The sequence below is a fragment of the Neomonachus schauinslandi genome, chromosome 9 (genome assembly GCF_002201575.2).
Source record: "Neomonachus schauinslandi chromosome 9, ASM220157v2, whole genome shotgun sequence".
Classification (NCBI taxonomy): Eukaryota; Metazoa; Chordata; class Mammalia; order Carnivora; family Phocidae; genus Neomonachus; species Neomonachus schauinslandi.
In genome coordinates, this window is record NC_058411.1 from 43,252,364 (window position 1) to 43,277,592 (window position 25,229).

The window sequence follows — 25,229 nt, forward strand, 5'->3', positions numbered from 1 at the left end:
ATTTTATTTATTTATTTGAGACAGAGAGAATGAGAGAAAGAGAGCACATGAGAGGGGGGAGGGTCAGAGGGAGAAGCAGACTCCCTGCTGAGCAGGGAGCCTGATGCGGGACTGGATCCAGGGACTCCAGGATCATGACCTGAGCCGAAGGCAGTCACTTAACCAACTGAGCCACCCAGGCACCCAAGGATCCCTGTCTTAAGTACTCCTCTTTCAAAGCAGGAAGTCAAAAGGTATCACCTACTGTTCGTGTTAATAAAAATAAATACATAGTATTTACCAAGGTGACCAGAGAGCTAAAAATAATGATAGAACTACAGCAGAAAGAAGATGGGAAATGGGGTAGTGGTGTTGGGAAATAATTCGTAAAGGGTCTCTATGTCTTTCAGGCAAGGCACTGTCTGCTCATTGTTCTGGACTGTATTTTCAAGGATGTTCATATAGCAAACAGCAAGACAGAAAGTGTTTTCTTCAAGAACAAAAAGCAAGCATGCTTACTGTCTCCCTCTGGAACAAAGGGCAGGCATACTTACTGCCTGTAATAAAATATCTGAAATCTCTGAGCTCAGAGTTTTCTTCAGTAACAAAACCCACTATGTGAATAAGTATTATGTGCCCTCTCTGCAGTACCCTGTGGGAACTGAGACTCAGAACACTGGCACAAACGAATGCTGATACTCTGGCTACTGCTACTGTTATGAGTAATAAACTGTACTTCATCTCTAACTCTGTGTCTTCCACCAGCATCCATGAAACTGTGGCAGGCTAACTTGTTAGCTTCAAGTGGGGTAAAATCTCAGCTCCCTTCTAATTCTTTACAGGTGGTAAATGAGAGCCAAATCTTGACTATCACTGCAGAAAGTCAACAGATAATGCTTAAAATTGGCAAATCAAGAAATGGAAAAATTACATTAACATGGGGAATTATGAATCAATCTTAGAAACAACTGAAGTGGTTCCACTGGAGAGGGAACAGAGGTGGGGAGGGGTAAGGAAAGGGGATTACTGTTTCATCATAAACTCTTCTGAACCATTACATTTTCCCCCCACCATGAACAAACATGCATTTGAAAAAGAAGCCTCTGCTGGCTACTTCAAAGGGGCAAAAAGAAGTATTAAGAAAAAGCTTTTGTCAGTATTTTATCCCACTAAAACTCAATGGGAGCATCAAGAAAAGCACCTCATTCAGTCGGATGTTCTCATCACAGTTCTAGAAACTTAAAATGGAAACACTCTCCCCAATGGTCATCTCAGGCCAAAAAAAGTCTCAAAATATCTCCAAAAGTAGTACCTCATGCCTTGCTTTGGAGCATTTTTTTTTTTTTAATAAAATTATTCTCTCCACACAATAGTGTCCTACAACTTTTCCTATGCAAAACACACTACTGGCTTCAGCATATAAATATGTATCCTTAAGCATAATTTCCTCCAACAGTAGATTCTAATTCACCCTCCACAAATCACCATTGTTTTTAAAACAAATTAAAATTAATTGTTCTTGAGCTAACCCAAATTCAAACAACAGAAGATCTGGCTAGGAGCCAGTCCTGGTTTTATTTAAAATATACTTTAAGTTGCATTAGTTAACTTTAACACAATATTACTGTTTCAATCACAGTGGCCTCATTCAATCAACTGAAGTCATGCGAAGCTGGAGCAAATAAAGATAAAGGTCTCTGTGACATCAGGGTTCCACTAAGTTGTTTCTAATTTCTTTTTCACTTCTAGGTGCTCTTCACCAGGAAAACATTTTGGGTAGCAAAGTTCCTCTACAGGTCATACTGCCTGGATTTGAATTCCAGCTTCAACACACTTAATGGCTAAGCAAACCACTTGACCTCTAAAACCTCTTAAGTTTTCCCCAAGAAAAGGGACAAGAGGGCGCCTGGGTGGCTCAGTGGTTAGGTGACTGCCTTCGGCTCAGGTCATGATCCTGGAGTCCCGGGATCGAGTCCCACATCGGGCTCCCTGCTTGGCGGGGAGTCTGCTTCTCCCTCTGACCCTCCTCCCTCTCATGCTCTCTGTCTCTCATTCTCTCTCTCTCAAATAAATAAATAAAATCTTTAAAAAAAAAAAAAGAAAAGGGACAAGAATACATTCATCATAGGGTTTTAATAAAGATTAGAAAATAAAATACACATAACATGTTTAATATAAGGCCTAGTCCAAAGAAAGGAAGGAAGGAAGCTATTACTATCGTCATTCCTCACTTTGTGGAAAGCCACCTCCATTAGGAAATAAATGTTCCATCTGCACACAATGGAACACACTCAAACCTAGAGACTGTCTTATTAACTAAACCACCACTGAAGGCTATGACAAACAACTTCACCAAAAAAGGTGCTAAAGGTTTGAAGCAGATTATGTATTTCAGCAAAGCCAAAACTCAGTCCCTTTTCCACCAAGAGAATATAGTCCTTAAACCTTGCACAAGTTTTGCCTTGGCATCATAATGGAACACAGTGGTCTCCAAAAGCAAAACTTTTTAAATCATGGAAATAGTACTTTTAAATACAAATTTTTAAAATAAAAATGATTTTATAACTTATTTTCTCACATGTTACCTTCTTCCTACCTTCATTCAACAAATGCTTGCTGAGCATCTATGACGCACCTGAAATACAGTGAATAGTCTAACGCCCCTAAAGGAACGAACACTGGTGGTGAGAGAGACAGTAATAATCTTAGGTAAATTATATAGTATATGTTTCAAGGAGGTAATTGCTATGGGAAAAAACAGACTAGGACAAGGAAACTTGGAAGTACAGGGAGAGGGGAGCCATTGCCATTTTAAACAGAGTGGTCGATATGGGCTTCTTGAGAAGGTGATATATAAAAGATTCAGAGGAGGGGCGGAAGTTAGGCATGAAGATTTATCTAAGAGAATAGTGTTCTAGGCACAGGGAAAAGCCAATACAAATCCTAAGGCAAGAACATGCCTACCTGATTACCACCACCACTACCTAACAAATAAGCAAAAACGTCTATTATTATGTAGTCTCTCAACAATATCTCCCTCTCCGCCCAAAAAATGTGTGCTAGCAAAATCAAAAGAAAGAAATCAATTTATAAATATTCATTCATTCAACAAATGTTTACTGAACAACAACCATGTGCTACACACCACTTTCATGCTAAGGACACAGGAAAAAACATGAGACACACAACTTTCTGTTCTAAATTATGAAGACCTCAGGAAGGGTCCTGAGGATGACTACAAAACTCATTTATTAAGTATAGGAAATATTTTTTTTCCCAATGTTCTCTGGCTTATTAGGGCTTCATGGCTTTAAAAAAAAAAAAAAATTACAAACTTGACCTCCAGATAAAATGGGATACTATACTGAAAGTATCTTAAAAGTCTCTCTTTAGAGCATAGATATTAGCCCATTAAATTTCTTTACCTAAATAGATGATAATTTCAAAAGTACTAACGATGACATTATATACAGTGCATGGGTAGCTCAGTCAGTTAAGTGTCTGCCTTCGGCTCAAGTTATGATCCCAGAGTCCTGGGATCAAGCCACACACACCAGGCTCCCTGCTCAGCATGGGAATCTGCTTCTCCCTCTCCCATTCCCCCTGCTTGTGTTCCCTCTCTCGCTCTGTCAAATAAATAAAATCTTTAAAAAAAAAAATCTTTTAAAAAAACGACATTATATAAATAGCTTCTCCCCTCTGCCCCTGAAGGACCAACATTGCTACTGGGAGTCTAATAATTTTTCTACCACTTTCCCAAGATTCACTTCAATTAGAGAAAAAATGCAATCTACCAAGTGAAAGGTTCAATGCTATGTGCTACAATAGCTGAGTATGAGGTGTCTGCTCTCTAAGACATCATATAGTTTGGGAAAACATATGTATACATCCTTTTTTGAATGTTATTTCCTATTTCAAAAGTAAGTACAGCTCATAATACCACCTGGTTGTATGGAAAATTACTATGAATTTTTTCCCTCAAGTTCCAACCAAAAGTTTATTTTACAGAGTTAAAAACATTTTAAAAACACTTATTTCTCTGGGGTGCCTGGGTGGCTCAGTCACTTGACTGTCCAACTCTTGGTTTCAGCTCAGGTCACCACCTCAGGGTTGCGGGATAGAGCCCCTCCTCCTGCTCTGTGCTCAGCAGGAAATCTGCTGGAGATTCTCTCCCTCCCCCTCCAAACCTTCCCCCCCAGCCCCCCGCTTGTGGGCGCTGATGTGCCCACTCTCTAACAAATAAAATCTTTAAAAAAAAAAAAACCCACTTATTATTCTATAAAAAATCACAATTTAGCAGAATATATTTTACATAATTTATCTGAGCCCACAAGGCAACTGCAGAATAAAAGGTTAGAAAGAGAAACACAAGAAATATTATGGAAAAGGAACTAAATTGAATATATTTGTTGATTACTTTCTTTTTCCCCAATTAAGTTAAAGGGTACTTTAAGATTAGCGGGAACATGTTTCTACATGTTAAGGAATGTAAATGAGAAAGAAGGCAAAAAAAAAAAATTATCGCATTTTAACCTTGTGCCCTAATCTGCATTTTAAGAGAGCAACTCCTGAAAAACACATTACTCACTTGTCTTCCTGTCAGTTTACGGTGAAGTAGGGGCATACCTCAGAGATATTGTGGGTTCAGTTCAGACCACCATATTAAGCAAATACAACAAAGCAAGTCAAATGAGTTTTTTGCTTTTCCAGTACATATAAAAGTTATGTTTACACTATACTGTAGTGTATTAAGTATGCAACATTAGGTCTAAAAAAGCAACATAGAGGGACACCTGGGTGGCTCAGTAGGTTAAGCGTCTGCCTTCAGCTCAAATCTTTAAATCTTTAAAAATAAATAAAATAAAAAAGCAACATACATACCTTAATTTCGAAATACTTTATTACTAAAAAATGCTAACTATCATCGGAGCTTTCAGCGAGTCTTAATTTTTTTTGCTGGTAGAGGATCTTAACTTCTGTGTTGATGGCCGTTAACTGATCAGGATAGCGGTTGCTGTGGCAATTTCTTAAAATAAGACAACAATGAAGTTGGCCACACTGACTCTTCCTTTCACAAACAAGTTCTCTGCAGCATACAATGCTGTTTAATAGCATTTTACCAACAGAACTCCTTTACAAATTGGAGTCAATCCTCTCAAGCCCTACTGCTGCTTTATCAATTAAGTTTATGTAATATTCTAAATCCTTTGTTGTCATTTCAACAATCCTCATCTTCAGAAGGAGTCGACTCTTCAAGAAACCACTCTTTTGCTCATGTATAAGCAACTCTATCTGTTCAAGTTTGATTATGAGATTGCAGCAACTCAGTCCCATCTTCAGGCTCCACTATTTTTTTTTTTAAGATTTTATTTATCTGTCAGAGAGAGAGAGAGCACAAGCAGGGGGAGTGGCAGGTAGAACGAGAAGCAGGCTCCCTGCTGAGCGAGGAGCCCAATGTGGAACTAGATCCCAGGATCCTGGGATTATGACCTGAGCTGAAGGCAGACGCTTAACCAACTGAGCCACCCAGGCGCCCCTTCGGGCTCCACTTCTAATTTTAGTTCTCTTACTATTTCCAACACATTCTGCAGTTACTTCCTCCACTGACGTGTTGAACACCTTAAAGTCATCCATGAGGGTTAAAATCAACTTCTTCCAGGTTCCAGTTAATGTTGATAATTTGACCTCTTCCCAGGAACCACAAATGTTCTTAATGACATCTAGAATGGTGGCTCCTTTCCAGAAGGTTTTCAATTTACGTTGCCCAGGAACACCTATCTATGGCAGCTACAGCCTTACAAAATGGATTTCTTAAATAAAAAGACCTGAGAGTTGAAATGACTCCTTGATCCATGGGCCACAGAATGGATGCTGTGTTAGCAGTCATGAAAACAACATCCCCATCACAGCTCTCGGGTGGCCAATGAGCAGTGATATTTCAGTAACTGAGAAGTGGGTCTCAACAGTGGGCTCAAAATATTGGGTAAACCATGTCGTAAACAGATATGCTGTCATCGAGGCTTTGTTGTTCCATTTATAGAGCACAGGCAGAGTAGAGTTAGCATAATTCTTAAGGACCCTGGGATTTTTGGAATAGTAAACAGGCACTGGCTTCAATTTAAAGTCATCATTAGCATTATCCCCTTAACAAGAGAGTCAACCTGTCCTTTGTTTTTGTTTTTTAAGATTTTTTTTTTAAGATTTTATTTATTTGACAGAGGGAGAGACAGCGAGAGAGGGAACACAAGCAGGGGGACTGGGAGAGGGAGAAGCAGGCTTCCCTCAGAGCAGGGAGCCCGATGCGGGGCTCGATCCCAGGACCCTGGGATCATGACCTGAACCGAAGGCAGACACTTAACAACTGAGCCACCCAGGTGCCCCTCAACCTGTCCTTTGAAGACTTGAAACCAGCAATGGACTTCTCTCTAGCTATCAAAGTCCTAAAAGGCATCTTCTTCCAATATAAGGCTATTTCATTTACATTGAAAATCTGTTGTTGAGTGTAAGCCACCTTCATTAATCATCTTAGCTCTATCTTCTGGGTACTTGCTGCAGCTTCTACATCATTTGTTGCTTCACTTTGCACTTTTAGGTTATTGAGATGGCTTCTTAAAGCTCATAAACCAACCTCTGCTAGTTCCAAACTTTTCTTCTGTAGCTTCCTCACCACCTTCAGCCTTCACAGAATTGAAGAGAGTGAGGGCCTTGCTCTGGATTAGGCTTAAGGGAATGTTGTAGCTGGTTTGATCTTCTATCCAGACCACTAAAACTTTCTTCATATCAGCAATAAGGCTGTTTGTTTTCTCTTCATTCATATACTCACTGGAGTAGCACTTTTAATTTCCTTCAAGAACTTTTCCTTTGCATTCATAGCTTGGCTGTGTGGCACAAGAGGCCTAGCTTTCAGCCTGTCTCAGCTTTGGACATGTCTTCTTCACTAAGCTTAATCATTTCTAGCTTTGATTTCAAAGTGAGAGATGTGTAACTCTTCCCTTCACTTGAACACTGAGAGGCCACTGTAGGTTTATTAATTAGCCCAATTTCACTATATTGTGTCTCAGGCAATAGGGAGAGACCCAAGCAGTGGGAGGGACAAAGGAACAGCTGGTCAGTGGAGTAGTCAGAACACACAACATTTATTGAGTTCACCATCTTATATGGGCACAGTTCATGGCACCCCAAAGCAATTACAATCAAAGATCACTCACCGCAAATCACCCAAACAGAATAATGAAAAAGCCTGAAATATTCAAGAATTACCAAAATGTGACACAGACACACAAACTGACCAAATGTTGTTGGAAAAATGGCACCAACAGACTTGCTCAACACAGGGTTACCACAAACATTCACTTCGTAAAAAATGCAAAATCTGCAAAGTACAATAAAGTGAAGCTCAATAAACAAGGTATGCCTGTATTTATGAATATGGCTAATGAAACACGATTGGAAATGTAGTGAAGTGGCAGCTTCTAAAAATCTTCCTATAAAAACGCTGGCATGTAACCTTTGCCCCTTCTTGCATCCTGCAGTGTGGAATGGGCTCCAATAGCTGGAGATCCAGCTAGGTCAATGAAGACATGGCCAACAAACAGTGGAGCAGTAATAGTACAGAAAGAGCCAAGGGGTGGGGTAAGGAATGAAAACAGGCTAGAGGGCTGGTTCTCGACTGCAGGGTTTATTATATACAATTGTCAAAACTCATCAAACTGTCTGCTTAATATCTGTGCAATTCATCATGCCTCAGAACAAGAGAGAGAAATACCATGAGTGCTATACCAGCCCTAGACCACATATCTGAACTTTGTAAGAAAAGTACTTTGTTGTTTAACCCACTGTTAGTTTAGATTTTCTATCACTAATACACTCTTCATATAATAATATGTAAAGGACAAAAATCAGTGAAAAAGGCAAGATAATGGTATGAAGAATCTACTACCACTTAGGGTTTTTAAAAGGTAGGGAGAATAGAATTGTTGCCCCCAGTGAGGGGAAAAGTGTGCCCAACAGAGAGAAGAGAGGAGAAAACTCATTTTTTGCACCTTTGGTATTTTGAACCATGTGAACACATTACCTATCCAAAAAATAAATGCTCTTTAATCCTATTAAATATTCCATTTAAATTTTTTGAAATTTTAGTATATGCAGATTTTAATGATTTGAAGACTTACATTGACTTTAGTTTCAACATGATCTCACACTGGACTAATTACCCAGAAAACCACTAGACACAAAAATGACAAAAGAATATGCTGGAAGGAGGAAAAAGGCAAGGAGAGTACTGGGCGCCTGAGTGGCTCAGTTGGTTACACAACTGCCTTTGGCTCAGGTCATGATCCTGGAGTCTGGGGATCAAGTCCCACATCGGGCTCCCTGCTTAGCAGGGAGTCTGCTTCTCCCTCTGACCCTCCCTCCTCTTGCGCTCTCTCTCTCATTCTCTCTCTCAAATAAATCTTAAAAAAAGGGGGGGGGGGCAAGGAGAGTACTGAGAACTCTTCTTTCGAGGAAAAAAGACAAGAAAACATTTTAACCCATTTAACCCAAGCATTGGGGTCATTCTACTGCCGGAAATACATTATTTATCTTTTAATTTCTCATTATCTACTTTCAGTAAGAACAAACAAAGGCAGCTAGCAAAATCAAGAAGGCCAAATAGGCTTTTTCTCTGATTAACTGAAACAATCATACAAAAGGTTCTTTCTTGTTAGGTAAGTATAGATTATGAAGAGTTACAAATAGTAACTGTGAAAGTTTGTGAATCAGATTAGAAACTGAAATAAAATGAAAATTTCTGAGAAATTTACCAAAATGACCTTCCCTGTTTTCTTAACACTTCTAAAATTTGCATATGTTAATCCTGTTACCTTTTTCTTGGTATAAACAATGTAACAAATTTTTACCTGATTCTACAGAAAACAAAAATTAGTAATTGTCAGACTAGTCCTTAAGCGATTGGCTCAAGAAACCAAGTAAGTAAGACTTTTAAAGGAATTCCCACTGAATTAGGACTGTGGTTAAGAGGTAATACATTTAAACCAGAGCCATTAAACGAGAAAAATTCAAGTTTTTGGTAAAAGAAATCCTTAGAAACACTTAGGGGACATACGAACAGACCTTTAATAACATAAAATCATAATATTTAAGTAGTCCAACAAATGAGTTGGCAAGCAAATTTTAATCTTCAAAATTAATTGTATCTTTTAAAGAAGCATGCTGCCCTTGTTTTTATGTCCCTTTAAAGGGGAAATCCATGAGATATTCATAAAGCAACAATTCTTAAAAGCTTTACAACTCCTCATTCTCTACTAAGAGTTTAATTAATATTTAAGCAGGATAGACAAGGTAGATTCACAAAACAAGATAACAACTACTTAGTAAGAATCTCGTAATTTTTTTGGTAAAATACCCAAGAATATTTTGGGTTACTGAAAAGATCAGTAATGCAAAAGCTAAGCCCCTAGATCAAATAAAGACGGGAGAAAATAATTCATTTTTTCAATTCAGAAATAAAGCAGTTACTAACATGGCTTAAGTTTTCACTTAAATTTCAAGACCATCAATTAAAAAAAAAAATCAGTAGCTCTAAAATGTTTTATAACTGTAATATTTAAGTGTAAAAATATTTTATACTACAGTCTTACAAATATATGCAACTTGAATGTAAAGTTATGTTTTGAGGAAAACTTATAACCTCCTGCTAATTTAAAAAAAAAAAATGTGAACTTTCCAGATGTTAATACATTTTAATTAATAAATATCCAAACAAAAACAATTTTACTTAATGATATTTGCCAAAAAGAGAGGAAAACCCACAGGGTGTTAAACAATAAGACAAAAGAATATATTCTTAAAGACTGCTATTTGCCAGGGACACCTGGGTTGCTCAGTTGGTTAAGTATCTGCTTTGGGCTCAGGTCCTGATCCCAGGCTCCTTGCTCAGCGGGCAGCCTGCTTCCCCATCTGCCTGCTGCCCCCCTGCTTATACTCTCTCTCTGACAAATAAATAAAATCTTAAAAAAAGGACTGTTATTTGCCAAAGAGTATATAGAAGATTTGTAAAATAGTGCTAAGAGAAAAAGTGACAGAAGTTAACTAATGCGCTTACATGCCTGGCATCTAAAACATACTGCACTTTTTTTAGTAAATGAATAGTAAACAAATAGGCCTTGAAATTCCACAAGCTAAAAATGTTGGTATATAGCTATTTTACCAAGATAATCATATAACATGTTAAATATAAAATAGGCAAAGAAAATATCAAATGAAAGATAGGATTTGTAAAACATAAAGCTATGTATATGATCTTCTTCAGACTTATTTTCAGGATCCATTTTCGTCATCCTTTTTGTAGTATTCCAAATGAGCTAAAACATTGTAATGGATGGTAGAGCTCTTCAACTAGAAGACTGCCTGAACTAGAGAAACCTATCCCCTAGGGTTAAAGTGACCAGGGTGCAGAAAGTACCACAAACCTCCAGAGAATAATCCTGAACTTGAAATAAAATCTCTTGGCCTACTTAGGAAACAAGTTTGCCACTCTTGATTCCTGGACAATAGAGCAAATGTGTCCTTTGAGACTTCCTTACCAAACTCAAATTTCATCTTCAGAAACTCCAGCTAATCATTAATTCCCTACTGTAGTTCCAAGAGTGATCTTACAGCTTCGACTACTTTATAAACAAAATTAAATTCCTTCATTTTCAAGAACCAAATGAATACTTCAATACATAAACTCCTGCAACTGAATTTGCTAGAAGGTGTCTAAGTTAACCAGCAGAGTAGAAAACAAAACAGAATTTCAAAAAATGTAAAGCTAAATTTAAATCCCCCCTTAAAGATGGGGGGGAAAAGCGGCGCCTGGCTGGCTCAGTCAGAGGAACGAATATACGACTCTTGATCTCAGGATTGTGAGTTCGAGCTCTACATTGAGTGTAGATATAAATAAATAAACTTAAAAAAAAAAGATGAAGGGGAAAAGCTAAGCCTTTAACTATGTAATTACAGTTTGGAGACATAAGATATGAAGCTTAGTATTTAGTAAGGGAGATAAGACTAATAATATTTATGAAACAATAACAATAAACAACGGTATATGATGAAGTGCTAGGGTGCGGCTGAGTACTTAATATACACAGTGGCAGCTCCGGAAATAGATTGTAGAGGGACTGGAGAATCCAAGGTTTTATGGGAACAGGCTCCTCAAAATGGATGATTATATTTGCAGAAATGGAAAGGGAAGGCACAGCTGAGGAAACTACCTAATTGAACCCCAGGTTTGTTGCAGGCAGTCCCAGAAACAGGTGAGGAAGAAAGATGGGATGAACCACCTTATGAAAAGTCTTGAAAGCTACTTTTAAATGTGATTCGGGAAAGTAAAATCCCAGTGGGATTTTTGTTCAATTAACCCAGCAAGTGTACAAAAAGACTGAAGAGAGTAAATAATGGATTTATGAAAACTACAGAGACAATTACAGAAATCTAAAACCAGAATGATCATTGGTCTAAATCTATACTATCCAATACAGAAGCCACTAGCCACACCTGGTTTTTGAGCATCTGAAATATCACCTGTCTTAACTGAGTTAATCTTTACATGTAATATGAACATCAAATTTCAGACTTTGCATGAAAAAAAAAGAACGTAAACTATCTCAGTAATTTTTTTTTTTGACTACCTGTTCAAATCCTGCTGTTTCGGATATATTATGTTAAATAACATTTTTAAAGTTACTTCCAGATGTTTCTTTTTACCATTTTTAATGTGGTAATCTAGAAAATTTTAAATTACATATGGCTCACATTATATTTCTACTGAACAACTGAACAGCACTGCTCTATGGTTATCTCAACTTTTCTGACCCTCCCACTCCCATGATTTTTAACATGCACCCACATAAATGTATATACTTCTAAATTTTACATTTATGCATGTACTACCAAACTTCTATGTTTTACATACAACATAAAACAAACACAAAAATAAATACTAAAAGGATGAAAAAAATAACTAGAAGTTCCAATACTTTTCTTTTTGCAACCCAATGGACTATCCCATATGCTCCATACTGGAGGCTTAGAATGTTAGCAGAGAGACTGATCAAGGGAAAGACAAATCCAACTGAAAGATTCACTAAAATTTAATGACTGGTTGACTATGGGAGCAAAGGAGAGGGGATGAATTAAGGATGACATCTACTATTTGCTACTCAACATCCAGTAGCCCCTTAATTTCCCTCAGGAAAAAAAAGCTAAGCCATCATGCTGTATAGGTAGCAATGACCCCAACACCTCAGCTCCAGGGGTAGGCCCAGGCTGGCTAAACCAGTTACCAAATCTTATCTGGCCTTAGTGGTTGATTCAGAAATGTCAATTTAACCCAAAGTCAATGAGATACACAAGACATCTGCTGGGACTTCCAGGAAGAGAAACTCTCTTCTAGCTACACTTATTAAGCTGAAGTGCACAGATCCCCCAAAAGGTTTAGGTATAGAACTCAGGGTGTCTAAGCTCAGATGAGGGCGTGAAAGATATCTTTAACTTCACTAAATTTAACTGAAATTTAGCATGTCCTTTTGTGAGTCCAGTCAACAGACCACAATATTAGTAACACCACTCTGTTACCTGCAGAAATCACAGATAGTTTCCTATCACATTACCATTGGTTGCAGACACAAATAGTGACAATGTTCATCACTACTTGGAAATTATTAGAGCCATACTAAATCTTATTATTTAACAAAGAAGCACATACTCTCTTACAATTTTTAAAAAATATTTTGATAATGGTATTTTAATATAACTGCTCTTTGTTAGACCCATGTACTTTATTTAAAAATAGTTGTGAAGGCCCTCGGCGGGTGTTGACATGATGTGATTTCTGGCCAGTGCTCTAAATGTCAAAGTGAAGAAATTCAATGAAGCCTGGGTAAATCATGGGAGTAACTAGGACTCTCTTAAGGTAGCCAAATGCCTCACCACCTAATAATTAGTGATGCACAGGAACAAGATTCCCACTGTCCCTACCTACTATCCAGCAAAACCACAGCCAAGGGAACATGGAAAGACGACCCTGTTGAGCTTCACTCTAGTCTGGCATGGTGAAGTGACAGGAGAGGTGTAAAATGAGTGGGAGGCCACTGGTGCCCCACCCCCTCCAGAAGTTGGGATGAGGTTGGCCAGCCTTGAGGGCCACCAGCGAAATACTGTTAATCTTGTTTTTTAAAAATAAAATAAAATAAACATAACCCATGAAGAGTCCTATAGGCTTCAGACTGCCAAAGGAGTGGAGGAAGGAACAAAGGTCAAGAGCCCTGCGCTACAGCTTCTGCTGAAGCACTCATCCCTCCCCTCTGGATTTGTTGGCATGAGGACCTAGACCTTGAGCTGCTGACAAACATGCTAGGACCACAAAGGGACAAACATATCAGAAGCAGAGCTCATTAAATAAAGGAAAAAAGAGAAAGATGAAATTCTGATCACATAAGTACAATTTATCAAGCTTCACCTTTGGACTTTACAGTATTGTGAGCTAATAAATTTGAACTGGTTTTGTTATACCCAGAACATAAAATCTAAATGGTACAATTGATTTCAATAGTTCCTATCTCAGGAAACTAGAACAATACCCATGGTCTTTGCACACAAACAGCAAAATTTTGAAAGACTTGACTTTGTTACACTGAGGGAATCTGGGGAAAATGAGTTTAGTTTTTCACAAACTGAGTGTCACTCAGTACTTCAATCCATTCTCACATAGATTTCCTGTTTTATAGAGACTGAACAACTAAAAACTACATTTTCCAGATGCCCTTGAAACTAAGGTTTCACATTTGACCTAAGTGTGGCTAAGCAGACATACCTGCATAAGATATGTAGGGCAAAAAATAACATGTAATGATAGTTATGCCCAAGGAAGTTAAACTACCTTTTTTTTAGGAAGTTAAACTTCTGTCAGGTATGGTGGCAGCAGCTTTCTGATTCAACAACATGGTCCTCAATGGCAGTAGCTCCCTGAGCAGGCAAATTCCACAGTGTCATTCTGGGGTTTATTCCTAAAAGCTCTCTCTAGTCTATTCATTCAGCCCAGGGGTACATCTTTCTTTCTCAATAAATCCCATTTGCTACAACTACTTAAAACAAATGCTCTTGCTACAGACTCTTGAACAAGTACAAAGTAAACAGGGACATACAAAAAGCAGCATCCTATTAGCAGTCAGAAACCTAGTAAGAGTTAACAGCTTATGGATACAGATGTGGCCATGACCTGGAATTATAATTGAGAAGCCCTAACAGCTAAGGGTCAGATACCAAAGAACACAATAAACAGTTAAGACAAAGCTTTCAATAATTTAAATCTGGAAGAGAAAGAAATGCCAGCATAGCTGAGAAACCAGATAGACAAAGAACCAAGAAAAGGAGAGAACTCAAAAAATGAAGTCATCTACACAAATACCAGAGATAACAAACAAGATAAAAATTTAATGGTTTTTTTTAAAGATTTTTATTTATTCATTTGAGAAAGAGAGAGAGAGAGAGCACAAGCAGGGGGAGGGCAGGCAGAGAAAGAGGGAGAAGCAGACTCCCCACGGAGCAGGGACCCTGGGATCATGACCTGAGCTGAAGGCAGATGCCTTAACCGACTGAGCCACCCAGGTGCCCCTAATCTGTTTTTTTACATTACTTTCTTCTTCAAAAATTATCATTGGGTATAAAATAATGTTTATACTCACTCCAAAATTGGGTCCCAACCACACTTGTCTGCTACTATTCCTTTTTTTTTTTTAATGTAATGTTAAGTCACCATACAGTACTACGGTACATCATTAGTTTTTGACGTAGTGTTCCACAATTCATTGTTTGCATATAACACCCAGCGCTCCATGCAATACGTGCCCTCCTTAATACCCATCACCAGGCTAACCCATCCCCCCTGCTACTGTTCCTTAATACAATAACTTCTAACTTCAAATCATACAGTCTATTTAAATAAAAAACAAACCAAAACCCAACTCTTCTCTGGGTTCTAAAATTAAGGCCCAGGGCGCCTGGGTGGCTCAGTTGGTTAAGCAACTGCCTTCGGCTCAGGTCATGATCCTGGAGTCCCGGGATCGAGTCCCGCATCAGGCTCCCTGCTCAGTGAGGAGCCTGTTTCTCCCTCTGACCCTCCCCCCTCTCATGTACTCTCTCTCATTCTCGCTCTCTCAAATGAATAAATAAATCTTTAAAAAAAAAAAAAATAAAAAAATAAAAAAATAAAATAAAATTAAGGCCCAATTCAAGACCCATACCTAGGAAGCTTTCTCTGGCAGACCCAGTTGCCTTCTCTGAATTCATATAACATTTACTTATCTCTTTTCAGACACCAACCCCTAACTAAAACCCAAAATGAATTGTAAGCTTAAAGAAAATAGAAGTTGTGTTCTTCATTTCTTTACATTCTGAACACCTAACACAATGCTACTCAAATGTGCTAACAAAATAGGACCTTTGAACAGCTAGTTTCAGAAGACACTGGTGGAAGTAAGACTGCAGAAGATTATAAAGTTAATCAAATTGACTTGGAAGGTACATGAAGGAGCTTTCTCTAGTGATAGTAATGTTTAATATCTTGACAGGGTTATAGGTTACAAAGATGTATGAACTTGTCCAAGGTTAGGCTATGGTATACATAAGATTTGTACATTTTACTGTATATAAATTTTACCTTAAAACAAGTAAACAGGGGTGCCTGGGTGGCTTAGTTAAGCGTCTGACTCTTGATTTGAGCTAAGGTCATGATCTCAGGGTCTTGAGATCAGCCCTAAGTGGGGCTTAAGATTCTCACTCTCTTCCTCTGCCTGTACCCCCCGCCTTCATGCACTCTCACTCTTAAAAAAACAAAAAACAAGTAAAGAGTTCATGTTAGGCACTTAGGCACACTTAAGTATTTGGGAGTAAAAATACAACTAAATAGAAGATGGACTGATGAAGGATAAAGAGAGGGAGTGTAGGATGGATGGATAGCTAAGTACATATGGCAAAATATGAATTATAAATTATAGAATCTACGTTTGTTGGTACTTAGGTATTCAATTGTTCAACAAACAATTCTTGTAACTTTTCTGTGATTAAAATTTTTCATAATAAAATGTCAGGGAAGGGACGCCTGGTGGTTCAGTAGTTAAGTGTCTGCCTTCGGCTCAGGTCTTGATCCCCGGGGTGGTCGGGCTCCCTGCTCAGCGGGGAGCGGGGAGCCTGCTTCTCCCTTTCCCCCCGCCACTCCCCCTGCTTGTGCTCTCTCGCTCGCTCACTCTAATAAATAAATAAGATCTCTAAAAAAATAAAAATAAAGTGGAAATGAAGGCTGTGAGAGGCTCACATATTTTGCAGGTTTGTCAAGAAAAGGAATGAAAATAATTAATAAAGGAACAGGGCGCCTGGGTGGCTCAGTCGGTTAAGCATCTGCCTTTGGCTCAGGTCATGATTCCAGGGTCCTGGGATCGAGTCCTACATCGGGCTCCCTGCTCGGCAGGAAGCCTGCTTCTCCCTCTCCCGCTCCCCCTGCTTGTGTCCCCTCTCTCACTGTGTCTCTCTCTGTCAAATAAATAAATAAAATCTTTAAAAAGATAAATTAAAAAAAATAAAGGAACATCCTTACAGAAGAAAGAGAACGTACATACATACCTCAGAGTGGGGTGTCTGGATTCTACGTCTTCACTCTAGCTCTAATTTTAGACTGCCTACACAGACTAGTTTTGGCTTTGAGCGCTTGTTCTTGACTCAAAGAAAGTGCTCACTCACTAAGCTCCATTCATTTTGGAATAATCAAAATCTGTGGAGTCTGGACCCTTTGCCTATATGATAATCTGTTCCCCATTCTTTTCACCTGAGTTTCTAAATACCTCCTTAAACTGACCTTGAGATGAGACCTCTGGCCAATCTGGCATAACATAAATGGCTCACCCTCTTTGTCCAATTCTGGCTCCTCAAACCCATGGCCCTCCATGGCAAGGGAATATTAACACAAAGATCAAGGATCCTTGCAGCAAGGACAATTCATCTGCATGTCACAGTCCCTGGCTGAGTACCTGGTATAGAGGTATTCAAAAATTGTCTGTTAGATGAATGAAACCCATGCCTTATAATAATATTTAATCACACATATTAATGCTTAGGTTCATATTTATACCTACATTATCCTGAGGACAGGAAATGTATGTGCTAGGATTCTGAAGTTGAATATTTAAAAGGAGAAGATCTGGAGGCTCCTCTGTGGAGAGCTAACTAGAAGATGGAGTTGGAAATGATAGGTTGATAAACTCTTTCAGCTAATGTTAAGAAACACCTACATTTTAATCATTAGTACTCTCCTAGATAATATAGTACGTTCATCAGCTTCAAAATACCATAAACATCAACTAAAGTTAAATTATACAAAGATAAAGAATGACAAGAATTCAATTTCCAGATAACCTAAATGCATTTGGAATTAATCTGCTCTTTCTTGTTGATGCTTCCAAAGGACTGTAGATTATGCACTTGCTGAATTTTGCCTTTGTCACACATGACTTAACAAGGAAGGCATTCATTATACCACAGTAGCGTCCCTCAAGTATCTGGTTCTAAACAGCTGCAAATTTTGGAAGGTAACACTAAATGATGTCTCTAACGATTAGTATGTTCTCCCCCAACAAATACTGAAACAAGATTAAGGCTTACTAGAATATCAAAACTCCAAATTAAACTGACTGAGCATAAGTTTAAGTTCAAAAAATAAAGTAGAAATTTTGCATAGGAATTTAAATTCTATGTGTTCACAGAACTGATCCAATAAACATATCCAAATAATTTGGAAAATGCACAAAATACAGCACTTTCATTCTTCATATTTGCTTTACCTGTCCAAAAGATGCTATAGTCACTAATGAATGAATGATTTCGTCCTTTCAAATGCAGTAACTGAATAAAATAACATGACATTTTAAAATAATAATAAACCCGATTTCAAATAAATTCCCATTTATAAGAGGTAAAAGCTACTAGACTCAAAACTTCAAGGCCTGGGTAGAAAAACATCCTGCCAAAGGTAGAAACAAGCTGTAAAAATGTTTCAGAAGAGTTATGGCTTGTTAAACAGTTATAAACTGTATACATAAGCTGGCTTTTTTAAATGTCATTGTCCCTCAATCACATCAGAATACACTGAAGACATTATTCTCAACCTATTATCTCATTTTCTATTAGGAAAAAAAATTTGTAACTACTAAACACAATAGAGGGGAAAAAGCATTCAAAGCAGGGGCTATTTTATCATTATTATTATTATTACTATTATATGTCTTTCAACTCACATTTAGTTTAACTTTCATCTCTTCCCACATACACAAGTACACTTAATTTACACAGAGCCACACAGCCTGCCCCAGAAATGTTACTTGGAAAAGACACATGCAAGCGTCCTTCTGAACCTCCTTCAATTTCATTACATAGTATCTTTCCATGATCCTTTCATCTTAAGAGTAGGCTAACACCCTCACTATCAGCAGTTTCACCTTAACTCTGTAACTATCAGTCTTGAGGATCCAAAGCCTCAAATTTTGTCTTGAGCCTTCAATCAACATTGTTAACATATAATTCCTAATATCTTAAAAGAAAAAAAAAAACTTTCAGTATTACACACAATGCTGCCAAATTTCCAGGGTATGGTGAGTGAGGATCAAAATGAGATTTAGAAGTAAGCCTTCTTTTGTGAACTTCCAGTCAAATTCAACAATTAATGAGAGTAAATTTTTGCTTTCATTTCCTATGTTAATGTACACAGCATAACTTCCACCAGCATGTTGGTGCAAAATCCAGAAAGACAATCCCTTATCACTTTTAAAGAGCAAATGGAGATGAAGTATTAACAACAAAAAACTACCATTACAAATCAACATCAATGAGGAAGGCCTGAGGACTCCTACCCAAGCTTCCTGCTGAAGACCCTAAATTGTAATTATGCTTCAATTTTAAGGCAACTACCTTTCAAACTAGACTCTATTTAAATGATCCTATAAAGAGGAAGAAATTAAACTGATATGCTGAAATACCTGAAAAGGGTCAGTAATGGCAAGTGACTCACTTCTTTTCTGGTGTCGCCTGATCTCATTTGAAAGCTTTGGAAGAAAAACAATATCCACAGACAAGGCACTTTAATGAAATTCTGTTAGTTTCATAATTGAAAGCAATACACACAAAATTTTAGTTACTTGTCCAGACAAGCCATCCTGGGAATGTTATTGTCATAGCCCAGTCTTAGTAGGAAAGCAAGAAAACGGCTTGTTGATGAGTTATAACCATAGGAAACCCTCAATTATCCATGACAGCAAAGGACAAAGACAACCTCGATAAATTAAATCGTTAGGTAATTATTATTTTAAAAGAATACTGGATTAATTCAAACTTCCCTCTCCACCCCTCCACAACAGAAAAAGTTCATTTAAGATCTGCTCTCCCTCTTCCTAGCCACTCTCTAACAAAAACGCAAACAAGCAGATACCGTATATAATTTCAAGACTGTGTAGCAAAAAAGAGTAAGACAAATTGAATTACCAGCACTCTCAACTGGTTCTATTTCTTCAGCAATTCCAATCACAAACCATCAAACTATGAGTTCAGCTTCCTGAAAGGCATTTACATTAAACACTCAACCCCCCAAACCTCCTTAGATTTTTCTAAATCATGTCTTATATTGAGCTGTACTAACAATGCCTGCTTGAAATGATGTTAAAGAACTTGACAACTATTACAACTGTGAAATGCTGGATATCGAACCACTTTCGATTCAAATCCGCTGCGATTCCAGGCGTCAATAGAAGACTGAACTTCCTTTTTCTCCCCTCCTGGTCTTCCCCGCCCTTCCGCGCGCCAAGGTCCAAGCCGGGGCCTGCTGTGACATCACAGCCCATCTCTTGGAAACCCTTGACGTCACAGACACGAGGACCCAGAGTACTATGACCTCATCGCTGACTGGGGCCGACCCGCAGTCGACTTGCGCCAGCCCGGAGGCGAGAGAAGCTTCCGAGCCCCCGTCCTGCCCAGTCCCCAAGGAAGATTAAGGGCAGGAGTCAGCTCACCTGCGCCGGGGCGGAAAGGACAGGGTGGCCGAGCCCAGGCGGGCGCGACCAGGGGAGGCGACCCCCACCCAGAGCTCGACTTCCTCACCTACCGCGGGTCAAGGAGGTTGAAGAGAGCCGGTCCAGTGCCTCCTCACGGCCTATCCGTGATCTCCTGAGCTTCAGCCCGGACCCGGGACCCGGCTGCCGCCTGCCGGCCCGCTCGACCTTCCTCGGCCCGCGGGGGCGCTGAGCGCCCGGCCAGTGCGCTGGCTGAGACCGGCCCGGGAGGAGGCGCGGGCCGCCGGGCCCTTACCACAGACGCGCCGAGCGCGCCGCGAGCCCGGGACCCGCGGGCGGCGCCCCCGCCCCCACCCGCCCCGCGCCCGGAGAGCGCAGGCAGGCGGCGGGAGGGGGCGGGGAGCGGCCACCGTGGCCGCCGCCGCAGGACCCCGACCGCGCTGCCCTCACGCCACGCCCCACCGCGGCCCCAACCCACCTGCGCTCCTGCCCCGGCCGGGGCCTGGCCCGGGGCTGCACACCCCGATGCGGCGGCGGCGGCGGGAGGCCTGGCTCGCTCCCCACCGCTGAGGCGGACCGAGCGCCCAGCGCGGCGCGGCGGAGCCCAACGCTCGCCCCGAAACCCATTTGTTTGGCTAAAACGGCGTGACGTCACGCGCCGGCCCAATCGACGGTTGGCCAGGGGAGGGGCCGCGGTACCAGGGGGAGGGGGTTGCAGCGACTCCTGCCGGGTATTCTGCGGTACTGCGGACGCTGGGCACGGAAAGAGTGAGGGACTTAAAAACCGTGAAGTATTGCGGGCCCCCGAGTGGTGAAGAAGAGCGAAAGCTCCAGGAAAGGAATCAAACCCTCAGGCGAGCCGGAAAGGTAGCAACGCCAATGTTAAGTCAATAGATCAGACCAGTTTATTAGCACTCATGGGTGGATCTGGAGCTGCAAATGGTATTAAATACTATTAAATATCCTCGTAGACTTGGGTTCCAGTTTTGGTTCTGCTACCAGCTTAGAAGGCTGGATTTCAGAGTTCTCATTTGTAAAAGGAGAGAGTCCCTTCTGTCATTCGCTTCTATGCAAATCATGGCAGGACGACCGCACATAGATAAACTTTAGAGAGACAGTCTCAAAATGTGGTCTGTAGAAGCTTAAGGAACTATAAAGGAATATATAGAATAGGTAATTAATACTCTATTAATTAATTTAGTACTTTCAAATCAGAGTGTCAGTGAGGAAACTTTTTATACCCAGGCTTTAAAATAATTGCTTTCATTGTAAAAATAATTTTAACTGCATTGTAGAACATGAGGACAATAAAGAAAAATTCCTTCACACAAACATGGCCACTCTCAGCATCTGGTGTATTTTCTTTTAGATATTTTGTCCCATGCATATTTATTTTACAATTTTGTTATCATAGAGTGCACACAGTTTTTGGGTCCTGTTTTTTCACATGTTTAAGTATTTTTCATATTTCTCATAAGCTTCATCAGCATTTTAACAGCTGTATAAAATTATATTAAGTGGACATGGAAAATTTACTGAATTCTCTATTCTTAGACATAACTTATTCCCTTCTCTCTTTGCCATTACAAAGAAATCACAGGACATTCATGAATGTAGATTTTTTAAGATAAATACCCAGAAATGAAATCATTAGGTAAAAGTATATCCAAACATTTATAGTTACTAATACAAACTGCCAAAATGATTTTGTAAAGGTTGTACCAAGTTATACTTAAATTAGCAGCTTTGATTTGACCCAGCCCTTTAAAAACTAGTTTTGTAAAAGATAAAAGAAAATAAAATAAAAAATTTAAAACTACTCTGGTAAAATACATATTTATAAAATCTTAAATATCAAAAAAAAATTTTAATTTTTTAAAAATTAAAAGAATAAGGAAAACAAATATTCTCATAATCTCACCACCAAGAAATAATCATTTAATTTCTCCATCTAGGCCTTTATATGAATAATTTTAGTAAAAATTGGGGAGGGGCTCATACTGTACATATTGACATCAATCATTATATCTGATTTAATATCCAATCAATATTAGCTTAATATATCATGATCATTTGAAACTTCTCTGTGTCATATTTCATTCAAAGTTCTAAAACATCAGTCCATCCTTTTAGGTTCATCTCAAACATTGTCCTCTTTAAAACCTCTTGCTTCCTTAGAGGAATCAAAAAAATTGATTTACTTCATTTTTTCCTTTGATGGCCTTGATTTTACTCCACACACATCTTCCATGTGTGTATTTAATATCCTCTGCTAGATTCTAAACTCCTGGAGGACAAAGATTATATCCTGGTATCCGCCAAAAGGTCTTGTACGTGATATTGCTTAAATGTTTAATGGGTAATTATAACATGTTAATCTGTACTTTTCTCATGATGATAGATAAGTATGATTTCCATTTTATAATAGTGTTTACTGCAGCTGGTTAATATCCAACATTTATTGCATTTACAATGTTTGATCCAGACACTATTCTGTGTATTACATACATTCTTCCATTTAATCAGAAAAACACCTCTCTGAGGTGAGTGCTGTTGTTATTACAGATGAGGAGGCCCGGGCTCGAAGACTTAAACCATTTGGCCAGGATTGTAGGTGGCATAGAGCCAAACCTAGCAAAGACTCCAGCATTTTCACCATGTCACTGTATCATTTGGGGGAATTTCAGATGAGTTAAAAACATTGAAACTACAAAGCATGACAGAGATATCATTAAACTGACAGTGGTTTGCATGTGGATAGTACATCTTCATTTTCAAAAGTCCTATTTTCAAAAGTCTCTGTGGTCTAATTCAGTGGTTCTCAAACTGTGGTTAAGGACCAGTTTGGTTTTTTTCTTAATACATTGTGAACTGGTCGTTTTGTAAAATACAATAAAACTACTAGAAAAATGAAAGTTTAAAAAGACAAAATAGGGGCACCTGGGTGGCTCAGTCGTTAAGCGTCTGCCTTCGGCTCAGGTCATGATCCCAGGGTCCTGGGATCGAGCCCCACATCGGGCTCCCTGCTCAGCGGGAAGCCTGCTTCTCCCTCTCCCACTCCCCCTGCTTGTGTTCCCTCTCTCACTGTGTCTCTCTGTCAAATAAATAAATAAAATCTTTAAAAAATAAATAAATAAATAAATAAATATAAAAAGACAAAATAAAAGCCCAAATTCTTTATTATTAAACTCAGCACACATAAAATTACTCTGTCAAGGGCGCCTGGGTGGCTCAGTTGGTTAAGCGACTGCCTTCGGCTCAGGTCATGATCCTGGAGTCCCGGGATCGAGTCCCGCATTGGGCTCCCTGCTTGGCGGGGAGTCTGCTTCTCCCTCTGACCCTCCTCCCTCTCATGCTCTCTGTCTCTCATTGTCTCTCTCTCAAATAAATAAATAAAATCTTTTAAAAAAATAAAAATTACTCTGTCAAATTGCCAGTAAAATTTCTAAAACTCTTACTCTCTATTTCTGTTCTTCAAAGATTTTTTTTTTTAAGTAGTCTCCATAGCCGGCATGGAGCCCAACGTGGGGCTGGAACTCGTGACCCTGAGATCAAGACCAGAGCTGAGATCAAGAGTTGGACATTTAACCAACTGAACCACACAGGCGCCCCTTCTTAATCTCTGTGGTGTTTTTTTTTTTTTAAGATTTTATTTATTTATTTGACAGAGAGGTAGAGAGCACAAGTAGCAGAGAGGCAGGCAGAGGGAAAGAGAGAAGCAGGCTCTCCGCCCAGCACGGAGCCCGATGCGGGGCTCGATCCCAGGACCCTGGGATCATGACCTGAGCTGAAGGCAGACGCTTAACAACTGAGCCACCCAGGCGCCCCTTAATTTCTGTTCTTATCACAGACTCGTCCTAAAGCTGGCAAGCGGGCCACACTTTGAATAGCACGAATTTGGGAGAAATAAGATTAGGTGAGGAGGCAGTGAAACCATTTTAGGCAAGTTGCTCCCTTGATTCTCTTTCTCCATTTACACAGTGGAGAAAACAAAAAACAAAGCTACCAGAACCAGTGCAGTGCATCAGGCCACAGACCCTGTGACAGGCTCTCAAGAGGGAGCTCCCCAAAAAAGGCATCAGTGTGGCACAGTGAGGCCACAGCACTGATAAGGAGCTGAAAGAGGAACAAGATTAAGGTGGCCTGAGATGGCACAGCAGCAGAAGAGTCCTAGATATATGTAGTATACAACTTTGGTTATTCCATCAATGATTAAAATTTAATTATCTCAAACCAGCAAACATATCAAATCAAATGGGCCTGTTTGTATAGATTTGGTTTCATTATTCCTCTCTGCTCAGAAAAAAAAAAAAAATCCCAACTAAGAACCTTCCACTTATTCCTTAATAAGCTCACTCCCACCATCTCATCTTCCTCGACACCCCCAAACTCTTCAACCTTAACCAAATTTACATCCTCTACTGCAGTAAAAAGGAAAGCAAGAGACAGACTCCATTAGATTTTACATATAGGTCCATCTTTACTGTAGAACTAAGTCACTGAGTGTGAGAATGCCTTTCCCTACCTATTTAACTGTATTACTATGAAGCTTAAATAAGAAAAAAAGAAGGGTTTTTTGGTAGCTCAGTAGTTAAGTGTCTGAACCTTGATTTCAGCTCAGGTCATGATCTCGGGGTCGTGAGATAGAGCCCAGTGTTGGGTTCCATGCTAGGCATGCAGCCTGCTTAAGATTCTTTCTCTCTCCCTATCCTCTGCCCCTACCCCTACCCTCTACTCCTGCCCTCTCCCTCACTCTCTCTCAAAAAAAAAAGAAAAAGAAAAAGTGCTTTCAAGTTTACCAAGTTAAGGCATGCACTTAAATAGGCCTAGAAAAAAAGTCACTGGAGCATGCTTAAAGCCCTGAGCCCATATGCATGTATGAAGCATGGTGGTGGCACTGGCAAGCTAGGCAGAGGCTACTTAACCATGAGAAATGACTTCATTCGTGATCAATTGAAGAACAACTAAAGAGAAGCAGAAGGACAAAGGCAGCAAACTGCCAAATCTCATAATTGAGATGTGGATTGTGAGAGACCTACAGAAAGTGGAATAAGTACTGAAACCAGAAAACCATACTACTTATCCTTTTTTTGGATCTGTGGCCCCATGAAAATCTGATAAAAGCTAAAAACCAAGAAACTCTCTTTACGGCGGGGG

General features: G+C 39.4%; 1 protein-coding gene across 1 annotated transcript in view; it reads right to left on the reverse strand.

Moving 5' to 3' along the window:
* FBXO34 (F-box protein 34) overlaps window positions 1–20,675 on the reverse strand; it is an 86,615-nt gene extending 65,940 nt beyond the window's left edge. Inside the window, exon 1 of the mRNA XM_021701455.1 lies at window positions 20,551–20,675. The gene's annotated coding sequence lies outside the window, so the exon portion shown is untranslated. The remainder of the gene's footprint in view (window positions 1–20,550) is intronic.
* Window positions 20,676–25,229: the final 4,554 nt, after the last annotated feature.